General features: G+C 45.8%; 1 long non-coding RNA gene across 10 annotated transcripts; it reads left to right on the forward strand.

Annotated features, from left to right (window-relative positions):
• The first annotated feature begins 2,267 nt into the window (after positions 1-2,267).
• Positions 2,268-8,877, forward strand: LOC127325588 (uncharacterized). 10 transcript variants are annotated; one of them, XR_011754519.1, is made up of 8 exons: positions 2,268-2,618; positions 2,701-2,809; positions 3,789-3,893; positions 4,020-4,168; positions 4,567-4,636; positions 4,756-6,940; positions 8,309-8,383; positions 8,472-8,877. It is a non-coding gene; the product is annotated as an uncharacterized lncRNA (long non-coding RNA). The 10 variants fall into 10 exon arrangements; XR_007867288.2 differs by lacking the exon at positions 2,268-2,618 and having other exon boundaries at positions 2,625-2,809; positions 8,472-8,533; positions 8,640-8,877; XR_011754522.1 differs by lacking the exon at positions 2,268-2,618 and having other exon boundaries at positions 2,625-2,809; positions 4,756-6,327; positions 6,807-6,940.
• Positions 8,878-15,725: the final 6,848 nt, after the last annotated feature.

A 15,725-nucleotide genomic window follows, 5' to 3' on the forward strand; every position in this document is an offset into this window, starting at 1 on the left:
CTCACTGTATTCGGTGGTATAAACAGCTTTGGCTGAGGCTTCTTCGGTGTAAAATACTCCTTCATCTCGACCTTTACGCATTCATCGGTTTGCTCATCAGTCATCTCGTACGGTAACAACTCAGGACCTTTAGTCCTCTTCGGAGCTGATGATCTCTTCTTCGGGGCAGTCTTCCTCTTTTGCTGATTCTGCTTAGTGTCCTAATGAGGAGGAGGCGGCAGAGTATGCTCACACGGAGGAGACTGCGGAGGCGGCGGAGAATGCGCTGGAGGTGGCCTGCTTGGCTTCGACCCTGGAAACACAATATATTCCTTTCGCCATAGAACGGTGGTTCTAATGGCTTCTCCCAGTTCAGTCAATTCCCGATCTTCACCTGCAGGATGGTCAAGCATCACCGGCTCATATCCTGCCATCACTTCATCCACTCCCACAACAGCATAGCCATACGGAACCGGACTGGAATGGTAAGTTGTTGTAGGTGAGACATAGCCGACCGCCGCCTTCATGGATATGTTCACAACTTTTACATGCAGCTCACAAGGACTTTTGAACTGGAGATTTTTTTTTTGAATAGCTAAGGTAATCTTTTGAACTGCAGAATTTGTGTAAATTGCAAAGTCAAGCAAGTGTACTTGGCAGTTGGGTAAATAATTAGGGTAGGTCATATCGAAAATTCGAACATTTTTGTCGGAAAGCGCCGACAATCCTTTGTAGGCTAATTTTCTCCCAGCCTCCGGCAACACACGATGACACGTGCCCAATTGCTACCAAAATTTTGATTTCCCTTTGTCGTAGCAAAACAAACTCGCCTTTGCTTCACTGAAGGGGAAAAAAAAGAAAAGATCCACAGGGACGGGTAGAAGCTAGGGAGTACTTGTGATCGTTTATGTCCTAACATTATTCTTTTTCTCATCTTGAAACATATGGAGGAGAGCACGGATTACTTCCCTTTGAGCCAGAAACTTTTAACGTAGCGATCAGCCAAAATGGGTAGGAGAAAAAAAATTCTTGTAGTTTGGATCAGCCAAAGTCGGTAGGAGGAAAAACGAAACGGAAAGAAAAGAAAAGAAAAAGCTACTCTATCAAGTGGATGGGTGAGGTAGAATCGTTTATAGGTAGCGCGTGTGCATCGACGCACACGTATTGATCCATCGTTCCCTGTATTGCTCCTGATCAGTTTTCGTGTATCGCTGGAGCCAGCCTGGACCCACTAATCGCGCCGAAGCCGCCTCGTACGCCCTCCGCACCGCCACCCAGGGCGGGGAGCTCATCCAATCCGCGTCATCGAATCCACCGACTGCCGCGGAGATATTCGTCCTTGGAACATACCCCCAAGTTTTTTTTTCTTCTTCGACGATTAGTATCCGGACGCGGCAAAGAGCGACGACCGCTAAGACCGCTTTTCCGCGACCTCTACATCAGCATCCGATCATCGCGCAGCCCCGGCGGTCTTCTCTCTCAACCCTATGCGCCGGCTCAACTCCGTCGGCCGTGGTTCCCACCTCCTGCGCCGTCGAGGTGTTTTACGGAATAACCAGGTGAGTCTATTTTTATGCTGCTTGTTTTTTAAATTTCTTTGCGACCGACTGCTTCAACGATGAATTTCAACTATAGATGAAGGGGTAGAGCTAGGGAGATGGTCTTCCACAAGTCCTTTTTCTTCTTCTTCTTGGGAGGGGGAGAAGGAGGACGATTTGGACATGCATATATGTTAATGATTATGAACGAGGATACGCATCGCTGGTGTCTCCATATGCAGAATCTTGGTTGTGCCTTTATTGGTGGATTTGAATTTGAATAATTTGATTTGTCACATTTTATGAATTTGGTTTGTATTAATGAACAGTTTAGGTTAATAACGGTTAGTGTCTGGTTCAAATGAATTGATTTGCAGCAAAATGAATTAGTAGGAGCTTAAGTATAGGTTAATAATGTTTGTCCTCGCGAAATTACCGCTTGCTCCGTTTTCCACCGTCCTGAAAAATGGGGAGCAGTTAAAGCTGTGGACGGCGTCCTTCCTTGGTATTCCCCGTCAATCAAATTCCCAAAATATCTCTCCCGTGAATCGGCTCTTGATTGGCCTCGTGAATTAAGGAATGACTTTCTGTGACTCTTGATGAGGAGAAATTTCATGCAGCTAAAAACCACGATTTTAAGGAGAGTTAAGAATGGAAAGTAATAATTTTGCTGCAACCTCTCCGTAATGGCCGTGCCAGGATGTTAACGTAGTCATTGCGGGAAAATCAGGCTCTTTCCGAAAATATACGCAGTCTGCCCATCTGATCTAGGAACATTGGTGACGCCAAAGATTTAGGAACAAATCACGGGTACGCGATGAGGGAAGGTTAGTTAATGGCGTTGCGTGAGAGTAAAATCCCAACACCGCGCGTCGCCGCCGCAGCCTATCCTCCGGCCGAACAAGTCCCCCGCGCATTCAATCGATGCGGCCCGTCCTGGCTCCGGCGACCATCCTCCCGGCAGCGGCTGGAGCTGGGCCGCCGCCGTCCCCGGCTTGACGCGGCACCCGTGGGCGACCAACCAGCAGCAGCAGCAGCAACAGCCGAGGCTGAATCCGGCCGGCGCTGCAGATGGCGACCACATCGACCTCACCCGCCACGGCAAGCTCCGGATCCCGTCCCCTCTCCGCGTCCAGACCTCGATTAATTTCGTCATGCGCATGGTCCTGCCCCGTACGTGCAGGTAAGCGGAAGCAGATCAGGGACGGCCTGTCCCCGCTCGACGACCACGCAAAAGGGCTCGTCCACTCCGGCCTCGACCAGGAGGAGCTCTTCCGCCCACCAAATTAAAGGTCCTTTCTTTGCCCCCCTGTTCCGCTCCAGCAGCAAAGTAGCCTGCCTCTCTGTGTGCGCATCTATTGCCCAAGCATTTTCATTTCGACCTTGTATCATTTCGCTTCGCGGCGAACTGTATGCATGCTCACCCCGTCCGTGTATTCGCGGACGGGGTGGATATCCAAATGGCCGAGGAGAGCCGTCGCGGCGCAGCACCCGTGTGTTGCTATATATGCCGGTGGCGTCGGCGCTGCCACTGCCCCAAGCAAGCGTTATTAGGCCGCTGCCGATTGGCGGCGCTGGCTCACTTAATTTGTAGCCCTGTTCCGAATATTTGGCTTCATACGGTTTATTTGCTGCTGGTGTACCTAGTAGAATGGCCAACTTGTTCATCTCTGTATGCCAGCAATGAGGTCACGTATAGGGACCTTTTGCTGATCACAGGGATGTATGTTTTGTAGCTCAACATTTTAGAAGCAAGACAATTCTAAGGGTTCAGTGTTGTTGATGTTTCTCTTTTTGCGTAAATGTAACCCTTAATTGACCAACCAGTCTTATTTGACAAACCTGAACCTAGTACTATTTTTTTTTTAAAAAAAAATCATTCCTTGGGTCATTTTCTAGAAATTGCAGTCGCTGAAAATACTTATATTTACCATGCTGGATCAACTACTTAATTCTTGATCATATTTTAGTAATTGCACGACTCTGCACATGTATCAATGATCGTTCAGAGCATCACACTGCAATAATTTGGCTAGAGCTTTGCTTGTTTCAACGTGCCCTTTGGCAAAAAAAATTAGAATTCTAATAATGGAACTTGAGAATAAATTTTGATGTTGTTGTACGAATATTGTGATCTGTAGTTTTGCAACTTTTTGCTGCATTCTGGAATCCTCATCATAATATAACAGAGTTCTAGATCTCATTATATTAGTGTGACCTATAATTTTTTACTGTTTCTTTATTTTGTACTGAACTATATTTGTTGAGCAGGTCACTTTATCCTTTATATGGAGCTCATGACTACAGCCATCAAATGTCTCAGTCTGCTCCTCAAGCGGAACCTTATGGTGACAATCTTCCACACATCGATCCCTGGTACTGAATCTTGTTCATACGACATTTTCCCTAAATCAAGCTTGGCTTGCAGCTCATCTTACTTAAATGTTCCTACTTCACCTCACTAGAATTGCCCTATAATTATCATCTTCACATGTGTGATAGGGGCCTACCGAAGCTGAGAAGAAAGAGATGGCGCCACGGTGGCTCTTGGCGACTTCTGGTGACATTGGCCGGCTTGGAGGCTTGATGGGAGAGCTGCAGGTCTAGCTGCTCTGTCCCAAGTTTCACCTCGGTGAGCTCGACTCATAAAGGTAGAATTTTTTTCGTGAGCAATAGACCTCCCGTCAATTGTGGATGCACACAAGTGGTTATCTGCCAAAAAGATGCATGCCCACTTCAAGTTTGTAACGAATCCTAGAGTGAGATTCATGGAAATATCCAGTTCTAGCTAGATGAGCAATTTGTTAGTGCTACTGCCAGTTATCCTTTTACTGTAACATGGTGTTGATGTTAATTCCACGTTTAAAATTGTAAGCTTTGTATTAATTTCAAGTGGGGGAAATAGGCAGTTCAGACTTGGGTATGCGGGGAGCTTTATTTTGATTTCAGGTTCACGCTTGTGTATGTAAGCCACTATTTTTTTCAGTAAATGCTGATTATAGTCGCTTGTCCATGCATATCTTTTGCTGACACTTGTCTTTTTTTGAAGATCGATGGGTTTAAGCTGGATAGACGGTGGTGGTTATTGTTGCAAGAAATAGAAAAGAAGACCTTATCAGGTGTAGTTTTGATTTATCCCCTTATACGTTCTTTAAACAGTCCCAGTTAATTTTGACAGTCTAGTTGGTTGTTGAAGTTCACATATAACAATAACTTGTATCATTTTGACCTGATACAGTGCACCCCATGCCCATGATTATTCATTGCTGCTGCTTCACCACACACCCAAGAGGAGCAGGTTCGGGAGAAAGAAAGGGACCCAAAATAGAAACAAGAAAGGGAAAAGAGAAGAGATGGGGATTCTGCGAAACTTCCTCGAGCTCGCCATCAATTCATGTCTCGTGCTGCCATGGTAACCTTATAGTTAGTCCTTTGATTACAGATTGGTGGATGTGTTGGTAGAATTTACCCGGTTGGTTTAGCTTTACGACAGTATATTGTTTACCCGATTCCGGCGAATGGTTTGGAAAGGGGAGCAAAAACAGTACAGTTGAACATGCAGTTTTCTGTATAGTGAGTTATCATCTTTTTTTATATTAAATCAAATACGTTTTCAACATAACAATCGAAGAAGTTGTCTTGTAGGTACCAAAACTTATATTGGTTTACAGATTTAGTTTTCTCTATTAATTTGTACTAAATGACTTAATAGTTTGCCCAGTGTGGACATATTTGCCATCAAAGCTGAGATTTGGTGCTTATGTGTGCTTTTTGAAACATGTGCTTTTGAAGTTCTAGGCTTCCAGCTGCAACTTTCAGAGTACACCTGGGTAAATCATTAACGATACATCACTCATTTTGCATCAGCTTTCACAAAAAATAAACTTATTTGGATTCTTAGAAACATGATACTGTTTTCTGAAGTGTAAGCCACCACCAGGTTTCTTTATGTCTCGCTTCAGAGTTCGGGCTTGAAGGTTTAGCTAGTGACTGCAATCTGGTTATATACTCTCTTATGACGAGTTAACGTCAGTTTTGAAGGTCAAACTGTGTTGATCTGAAGCTTTCTGGATGTATACATATTAGCTTGAGCACGCTGATTTTGAGGAGTAGCCTGCTTTTGCTATGTTTGTAGTCTTCTAGTGAGAATTGACTTGAGCTTCTCTCGTGTGCTTTTTTGTGTCTAGGAGTGCTATTCTGTACATCCAGAATTGTCATTGATATATAGTTTCTTTGCAAATACCTTATGTGTTGGATTTCTCTTGAGGATCTTCTCCTATGCTTTTTAAAAAAAAAATTATTTGTTGTTCATTCATCTGGGAGTTATCTTAGGTATTGATGAGGATGGGTTGGAATGTGGGATCATGGAACATTATTTTCCATTGGTTTTGACTTTTTTCTCATTGATGAAAAGGTTTATTACACAAATGCATGGTCTTGTTGCTGTCGTCTTAGAGCTTATACTCATGTTCCTGATTCTTGTATATACCCAATTTGGGTCTTTCACTGTTAATTATATGATAGTATTGATCTGGCATTTTAGTTGATAAACATGTAATTGCCACCACTTATGCTTATTAGGACAGCAGCTAGATTTAGTGGTTTTGGTTAAAATATTTACTTGCTCTGCTTTAGTGGTTATGGCTAAATATTGACTTGCTCTGTTTGAGTGACGAAAAAGTTCGGACAAACTCCGTTTTGTTTTTATAATCTGCTTGGTGTTACTTGGGAGGGAAACGGGAAGGAAGCCGTTGAGCACCTTACCAAGGCGATCCTAGTGAACCTCAACAACCATGTATGGTACAAAGAGGTATGATATGAAGGCAATTTACACAGCGTTTCTTAATCCCGTTGTACATAGGGAGCATCCTCGTGTTGGCTTTGAATCCACTCCAAAGGCCAAAGCACGTTGATGTTGGATGAATTGACACGTCGTCCTGGTTATTAGAGGTCCTGGCCGGTTATGTGGGTATGAATACCACTGGTTGGTATTGTGTGGCCCTTTTTGATTGATAACTATATATTTGATCCTAGCACTCCATGGTTTAATTGTTTTCCTTGTCTACTACATCTAGAGAAGTATCATGCCTAGAGGAAGATGAGTTTTTTTTCTCTCCATTTAGAAAATGAACCATTCATGTTATTATTTACAATTTCGAGTCCATAGTTCAGATCGTGGTTTAGGAAGAAAAGGGCACATGTTTATCATCATCAGTGCACATTCTTTTACCCTGTTATACATTACCATGTTCCAACTCACTTAAAGTACTTGTAACCACTGCTTCGTAGGTCAGTCACAATAGCAGCAATGCTTGCAGAGCTTACTGACTTGAAAATGTCGCTACTCTTTGTATGTGGAGCTGTCCCCCTGAGGAGCTGGATGCAGAGTGAATGAACTTCTCGATCTCGACATGTGGAAGAAGGTGATTATGTTTTTCCTGTAGTTTGTTTTTGTTGCACAAAACACCTTGGACTGTGTGCTAGAAAAAATGCCTTTCAGGTCGATACATGGTTTTAAATTCCTTTGCGGTTGTTTCCTTTAACCAGGAATGTATCAAGAGTAAGTGGCGAATTGCTATGGATGCACTATTATGTTGCATTGCATCTGACTCACATTTGCATTTTACATATATGCCCATGTGATTAGTCGAGCACACCAACATGTTTGCTTTTTAAGTCTACAAATTTATTGCCCAAGTTCACGATGTGAGTGACAAGGATGAATCACATCTAGTTTATTAATGGTTTCCTTAATGAGCTATTTCACAAGAGCTTATGGTTTGATTAATAAGGCCTTCTATAAAATGTAATCACCACGTATATTATTTGATGGTTCTGATATTGTTGAATCTCAAAACAGAGGAGCTCGAGAACCGAGTGCAAAATACTTGGCTTTGCTCATATCTTTTATAGTACTTGGAATTATCGTTAACTATCAAGAAAGAGATGGGCCTGGCATAGCGATAAAGACGAGTGAAACGTCAAGAAAACTTTCCCATCCTACTCCTAAATAATTGCTCCCCCGTCCTCCTCATGAACGGCATATAAGCGAACCCACCCAATTAGCCTGCAGGGCGCTAGAGGCCTCCTCGGAACTACTGCTACTCCCACCTCCCGGTGCCACCGGAATCAAATCCTAGCAACGGTCATCTTGCCCCCATGCGGCCAAGCCCCATAGCCACCACGGGATTCCTCGGGAGACCGCCTTCCTCGATCTTCCCCTAGTCAACGCCACGGCGCCAAGACGCTGCTTGGCAGGGGCAACCCCGGGTGGTGTGGATCGGCTTGAGTCATACGATGTGCTTCTCGTCCTCTCGGTCATGGCGAGGGCGCCGCAGGGAGGTCCAAGATGGGATCTAGAAATTCATGTCTCGGTGGAGCGGTGGCTGGTATGGATGGCATGCAGTTGGTTCTTCTGTTGCTCACTTCCAGGCGATGAAGGCGTTCTCCTGCTGCCATCTCGGAAGTATTTGCTGCTGCCGTCACGGAGGTTGCACCAGTCAGATTTCACCCTGCGCCTTGAAAAAAGGGTACCATTTTGTTTCGCACTTTCGCTCACTGTTCCTGGAGTCACTCATCCAAATATGATGCTTCAGTGCCCTGATTTCGTCAGCCAACTCTCAAAGAGAAACAGTGGCACATCAAACCGTGCAGGGTCCATCTAGTTTTCATTCATTCTACATGTTTAGTTACTGTTTCTTGTCGACTGCCTTGTCGACATCAGTCGACGTGTTAGCTGAAAAACTATTGATATATGACTACTTGTCACTGTGTCTTGCTGAGGCTCACAGGCAGTAGTTGATAGAGGATATGTACAATGTCACCCATGATCCTCGCAGAGGATCCATCCATGGTGGCATGATCAGGTATCCCTCGGCCAGTCACCATCTTCAGTTTGTTTGTCCTACTTTATGGCACAATTCATACAATACATTCTGTGGCATGCATTTGCAGGGAGCTTTTTATATCCTTCAAAAGATCAACTGGCGAAAATCCTCAGCGCATATTGTTCTATAGTTATGCATGCTACCATGCCAAATTTTACACTCATGCTTTGACAAAAGTTTGAGTGAGAGAATATCTTCTGATATACTCGAGCTTTTGAACTGTCTGTTTTTGCAGGATGGTGTGAGTGAAGCTTTGAAGGCCAGTTCTCTACCGATGTGCGTAGCATATGTGCTATCCCTTGTGACTTCCTTTTTTTGTAATTGCTTCACAGACCTGGAGTTGTAATAGTGTCACATCTGTCTTTGTTGCTTATTTACGTTTGGACTTGTGATCTGAGTTGGATGATGTGGGGTTTTGGATGTCAATCTGTGCTGTTGTGATACATATGAAATTTGGACTGTTGATTATTTCACATGTGACCTGAATGTCTGAAAAAGCAAGATGGTAATGGCAATTTTTTGACTTTTTTTTTGTATAGTTTGCTGTTGCAAAGTAAAAGGATCGAGAAATGATGGTTTGGAGCTGAGCTAGTACTTCTTGCCTGATCAATATACTACCAGAAACTTCAACATCAACGTCAAAGATCGTTTTGATGTCAGTCTCAGCTGCTGTGATATATATGAACTTTTTACTGTGGATTATTTCACATGTGACCTGAATGTCCTAAAACGCAAGATGGTACTGGCAAAATTTTGACTTATTATTATTTTTTTGTATAGTTTGCTGTTCCAAAGTAAAAGGGTCAAGGAATGATGGTTTGGAGCTGAGCTAGTATGTCTTGCCTGATCAATGTACTATCAGAAACTTCAACATCAAGGAATGATGGTTTTGTGTTAATGAGAATTACCCAAGTTGACTTTATCTTCTTGAGGCCATTGTAAACAGTTCCAGCAAGAAATACTCCCTCCGTTTCTGAGGAGAGGGAATATGTATTCAGGCACAGGAATTAAGAAGAGAAAGGCAAGCAGATTTGTTTCCAGTCTTACCCCCAATTAATCAATTACCTTTCCTGCTTTTTTCTCTTTGTTTGCGGCACCATCCTCCTAGATTTCATTGCACGCCCCCTCACCTGATGGACGCGGCTTGCCTGCGCCCGCCGTGTGCGACCATCCTTGCGCCCGACGTACTTGCATCCATCTAACGGTTCCGTGACTGTCCTCTCCGTTCGTGCTATTGCGTGAGTATTTCCGTACCAACGAAAAATAAAAATACAGTTAAATACAAAACTTATACTGGCATCGAGTCGCCGGCTCGCTGCAGTACCTTCCTGCTCAACGGTTTTTGTCGTCTCGGAGCTCGGCTAGGTGCTCGGTTAGGTGCTCGGTTAATTCTGGGAGTTACCATCGCTCGCGCCTTCCTTTTAGAGTAAAAATCGCAAAAATATTTACGCCTTCTCCTCAGGAACGGAGGGACTATGGCTAGTGTTAGCTAATTTGGAAATTCACTTAAACGTCCACATGCATGGCTCATTTTGAAAAATGAAGCTAAGGATCGGCGTGAGCTAGCTTCCAGCCGAATCGGTCACTTCATCCGATACAATTAATCGGCTCGCCATCTATCGTGAAAAATGAAGCTAAGAGCATCCCCAGCCGTTGGGGCTCCCCACGCCCAAATCCGGCGCTATTTAGCGCCGGATGGATGAAACTTTTGGCCCGGGGAGCCCATTTTTCCCAGCGGCGAGCCCAGGACGGATGTAACGTTTTTGACAAAATACGACGAATTCAGACAAAAATGGATGAAACTCAGTCAAACATAAGCGAAATTTAATGGTATTTAACATATATAGGCGAGTTCGTACATAAATAGGCCGAATTCGTACATAATAACTACTACATATCGTCATCGCTCGAGTTCCCGGCGTTTGGCGGCGCCGGCGGCATCGCCAGGACGGGGGAGTTGCCGGCCTCGATGTGCGCGAGAACACGGGCGAGCGTGCGGCCCCGCGCACCCCACCAGCGGCGGCGGCCGGCGGCGTTGTTACGCGCTGGAGGAGGGGGAGGACCGTCGTACGCTGCGAGTTCCCGTTCGTGCCGGAGACGGAAGAACTCGTTCCAGGCATCGTAGTTGTCTGCGCGGTAGCGCTCCTCCGCGCGCTGCTCGTCGGTGAGGGTGACCAACACAGCATCGATAGCGGCGTCGAGCTCGTCTCGTCCCACCGGAAGCGGTGGGATCGGGACTCCCCCCACGCTCAGGCGCCATCCTCCGGGCACGCGGAAGTCCGGCGGCGCCGGGTAGCTCGCCATGTGCAGGAGTCCCGCCTCCCACTGGTGTAGGGAACGGCGGCCGAAGCCGTTGTTCGCCGCGCCCTGACCCGCCATTACTCGCTGGTGGAGGCGGATTGGGGAGAGAAGATAGGGCTGGGGAGAGGAGGGAGACGGCGGTGGTGAATGCGGCGAGACGCGGTAGGTTTCGCGATAAATAGAGGGAGCCGCGCGTGAATCCGAGGCGACGCCGCGTGGAAGCTACGCGTCCGGCGAAGTCTGACCGGCGGCAGGCTTTTGAAGCGCGCGGAAGACGACTGTCCTCTGTCGCCGACAAGTCGGGGCCACCACGCGCGGGGGAAACTTTCTCGATGTTTCCCGCACTTTCGTTTCATCCGGAGTCCCCGAGCGCTCCCCGGGGGGCCGGGGATGGCCTGGGCTCGCCGGACGGATGAAAGGCCTAATCCGGGCGAAAACGAGGTTCCGGGGGCGCGGCTGGGCCGTTTTCATCCATCCGGATGCAAAAAAAAAGGTGCCGGGGGCTTCCCGGGGACACGGCTGGGATGCTCTAAGGAAAGATTGCATGCACTGGAATCGTGGGCCTCCCTACCATCATTGGCCTACAGCTGTTTAATCCCGCTCGTTCTCTCGTATTTCTCAACCAATTAGCGATTGCCTTGGTTCCGGAGTTTTTTCTAGTTCACCATTTAATCTGTATCGGAGCTTGTTCACAAAGCTAGTTTGTTACCTCTAGATGTTTATCTCAACTAATTATAATTACTGCATGGGAGCGAACAATAATTGTGGCTGAAAAGAAGAGAAAGATTCAAGTAGGTATCCAGAACGATTAGCACCTGCTGTTAAACTAACAAAAAAATAAACAAGTGTGGTTCTGGAATAACTATCCTGTAGGCACAACCGAGAAATTATAGGGGATCGTCGCTAAAAAAACAGGTCTACCCATGTATATTATATACTAAACCGAGAAACAAGCGAGGGAATATGGTACTACCTACTACGTCCCTTCCTCTCATATAGTTACCCTGAAAAATAGGCCAAACATTATAACCGCCGCCCACTTAGGAAGGCAAGCAGCCAGACATTTATGCTGATTGATTACCATGCCATGCACATACTCCAAGCGATTATTAACATACCCTGAAAATTTTGCTTTGGCGCTGATCCGAGGTAACGGAGGGAGTACATCACCAGGCTATAATTAACTCCCCCTAGAAATTAGCGCACTGGCCGCTCGGATCCTTTCCGATAAATTAACAGGGATCTCATCACAATATTAGATGAGCCATTAATCTCCTCACCCCAGTAAATACGGGACGTTTTCGTTTGAATTGCAATACATGTGTCAAACTTGTGGGCAACGAGTCTAGTATGACGGTCCAGGGGCAAAAAACTTTGCTTCAAAAATCATGGAAGCGATTAAATCAACATGCGAGGCATCAATGTTTTGGCAAGGAATAATTCAAAAACCTACGTACCATGCATATGACCCGGCATGCATGCACGGCAGCTCTAATTGAGCAGTATCTCCAATAAGGTTATTTCCCTAGAGAGAGGACCCGGACTGATCCTGCGTATCCGTGAGGGGCAAATTCATTTCCGGTCTACAAGGAAAGGAAAGCCTGAGGAGCAAATTCATTTCCGGTCATCAAGGAAATAGAAACAGCTGGAACTAAGGGTTGTTTGTCAATCCATAACTATACCGTCGCATAATTACTGGGGCTCCAAAAGTAAGCGCCACGCCACCAACTGATCCGTGGTAGTAGTCTCATCCCAGCCCTACATCTCTTGGCGCCCAGCATTCGTCCCCAAAATTTGGAACCTGTATGTCTTCACCTTTTTCCCTCCAGAACTAAAGCCGCGAAATCTTTTCCTTCTTCCCGTCATGTTCTTTCCCTCCCTCGAAATTTGAAAATCGCTCCAAAAGCTCTATATATACTAAGGGAGGTTGAACCAACGTGTGCGTCGTGTGGGACGACTTAGACTTTGACTCTTGCTCGGAGAGGAGAGGAGAGGAGAGGTGGCTGCTGTGCTGCATCATCTAGGCGGGGCCGTGGAGAAGACGGATGCATCCGGCGGGCGTTCGTCCGTCGTGCGGATATATAGTCCGCCTCTTCTGCATTCGAGCATCTTCATTCTGCATAATATATAGTGTATAAAAGAATATAGTGAGGATAATTGTTAGTGCATTGAACGAGCTCAGCTAGAGACTTAATTACATAAATAAATCACTTACAGACAGTAGCAACTCATGAGACTTTTATCGAGGGCGTCTTGATTGAATAACTGAAATAGTTCTTCAAACTCAATGTTTATCTCCTCATTTCCCCGGAAGTAATGCTCATCTTTAATTCCCACTATGAGGTAGGCCTCCGAGTTATGAGAGGCTTGCATGTACCAGTCATGCAATTTTCGCATTTGAGTTTGTAGAAGCGGGAGCTTGTCCTTACTGACGAGAGGCATACCGTATTTGTATTTGTATGCGGGTTCAGCCATGGGGAAGTAGTCATCATACTCAACGGTTGCTCCAAGATCTCTAGTCGACCGTTTGATCAATTCTCTAGTCTCCGGATTATCATAGGAGTGCACGACCAAGGGGGTAGCGATTTGTTTTCCTGTTGTCCGAGCTGGAGAATTGTTCTCCCTGTTAAGGGTATACTTCCATACTTTCTCTCGTAATCCGCTCTAGAGGACTGTCCAAGAGAGCGGCCAACTCAGCTTGCTTTGCTCTCGTCTCGGCAAAGTGCCTCACTGTATTCGGTGGTATAAACAGCTTTGGCTGAGGCTTCTTCGGTGTAAAATACTCCTTCATCTCGACCTTTACGCATTCATCGGTTTGCTCATCAGTCATCTCGTACGGTAACAACTCAGGACCTTTAGTCCTCTTCGGAGCTGATGATCTCTTCTTCGGGGCAGTCTTCCTCTTTTGCTGATTCTGCTTAGTGTCCTAATGAGGAGGAGGCGGCAGAGTATGCTCACACGGAGGAGACTGCGGAGGCGGCGGAGAATGCGCTGGAGGTGGCCTGCTTGGCTTCGACCCTGGAAACACAATATATTCCTTTCGCCATAGAACGGTGGTTCTAATGGCTTCTCCCAGTTCAGTCAATTCCCGATCTTCACCTGCAGGATGGTCAAGCATCACCGGCTCATATCCTGCCATCACTTCATCCACTCCCACAACAGCATAGCCATCTGGAACCGGACTGGAATGGTAAGTTGTTGTAGGTGAGACATAGCCGACCGCCGCCTTCATGGATATGTTCACAACTTTTACATGCAGCTCACAAGGACTTTTGAACTGGAGATTTTTTTTTTGAATAGCTAAGGTAATCTTTTGAACTGCAGAATTTGTGTAAATTGCAAAGTCAAGCAAGTGTACTTGGCAGTTGGGTAAATAATTAGGGTAGGTCATATCGAAAATTCGAACATTTTTGTCGGAAAGCGCCGACAATCCTTTGTAGGCTAATTTTCTCCCAGCCTCCGGCAACACACGATGACACGTGCCCAATTGCTACCAAAATTTTGATTTCCCTTTGTCGTAGCAAAACAAACTCGCCTTTGCTTCACTGAAGGGGAAAAAAAAGAAAAGATCCACAGGGACGGGTAGAAGCTAGGGAGTACTTGTGATCGTTTATGTCCTAACATTATTCTTTTTCTCATCTTGAAACATATGGAGGAGAGCACGGATTACTTCCCTTTGAGCCAGAAACTTTTAACGTAGCGATCAGCCAAAATGGGTAGGAGAAAAAAAATTCTTGTAGTTTGGATCAGCCAAAGTCGGTAGGAGGAAAAACGAAACGGAAAGAAAAGAAAAGAAAAAGCTACTCTATCAAGTGGATGGGTGAGGTAGAATCGTTTATAGGTAGCGCGTGTGCATCGACGCACACGTATTGATCCATCGTTCCCTGTATTGCTCCTGATCAGTTTTCGTGTATCGCTGGAGCCAGCCTGGACCCACTAATCGCGCCGAAGCCGCCTCGTACGCCCTCCGCACCGCCACCCAGGGCGGGGAGCTCATCCAATCCGCGTCATCGAATCCACCGACTGCCGCGGAGATATTCGTCCTTGGAACATACCCCCAAGTTTTTTTTTCTTCTTCGACGATTAGTATCCGGACGCGGCAAAGAGCGACGACCGCTAAGACCGCTTTTCCGCGACCTCTACATCAGCATCCGATCATCGCAGCCCCCGGCGGTCTTCTCTCTCAACCCTATGCGCCGGCTCAACTCCGTCGGCCGTGGTTCCCACCTCCTGCGCCGTCGAGGTGTTTTACGGAATAACCAGGTGAGTCTATTTTTATGCTGCTTGTTTTTTAAATTTCTTTGCGACCGACTGCTTCAACGATGAATTTCAACTATAGATGAAGGGGTAGAGCTAGGGAGATGGTCTTCCACAAGTCCTTTTTCTTCTTCTTCTTGGGAGGGGGAGAAGGAGGACGATTTGGACATGCATATATGTTAATGATTATGAACGAGGATACGCATCGCTGGTGTCTCCATATGCAGAATCTTGGTTGTGCCTTTATTGGTGGATTTGAATTTGAATAATTTGATTTGTCACATTTTATGAATTTGGTTTGTATTAATGAACAGTTTAGGTTAATAACGGTTAGTGTCTGGTTCAAATGAATTGATTTGCAGCAAAATGAATTAGTAGGAGCTTAAGTATAGGTTAATAATGTTTGTCCTCGCGAAATTACCGCTTGCTCCGTTTTCCACCGTCCTGAAAAATGGGGAGCAGTTAAAGCTGTGGACGGCGTCCTTCCTTGGTATTCCCCGTCAATCAAATTCCCAAAATATCTCTCCCGTGAATCGGCTCTTGATTGGCCTCGTGAATTAAGGAATGACTTTCTGTGACTCTTGATGAGGAGAAATTTCATGCAGCTAAAAACCACGATTTTAAGGAGAGTTAAGAATGGAAAGTAATAATTTTGCTGCAACCTCTCCGTAATGGCCGTGCCAGGATGTTAACGTAGTCATTGCGGGAAAATCAGGCTCTTTCCGAAAATATACGCAGTCTGCCCATCTGATCTAGGAACATT

Source organism: Lolium perenne, chromosome 3 (genome assembly GCF_019359855.2).
Source record: "Lolium perenne isolate Kyuss_39 chromosome 3, Kyuss_2.0, whole genome shotgun sequence".
NCBI classification, from domain to species: Eukaryota; Viridiplantae; Streptophyta; class Magnoliopsida; order Poales; family Poaceae; genus Lolium; species Lolium perenne.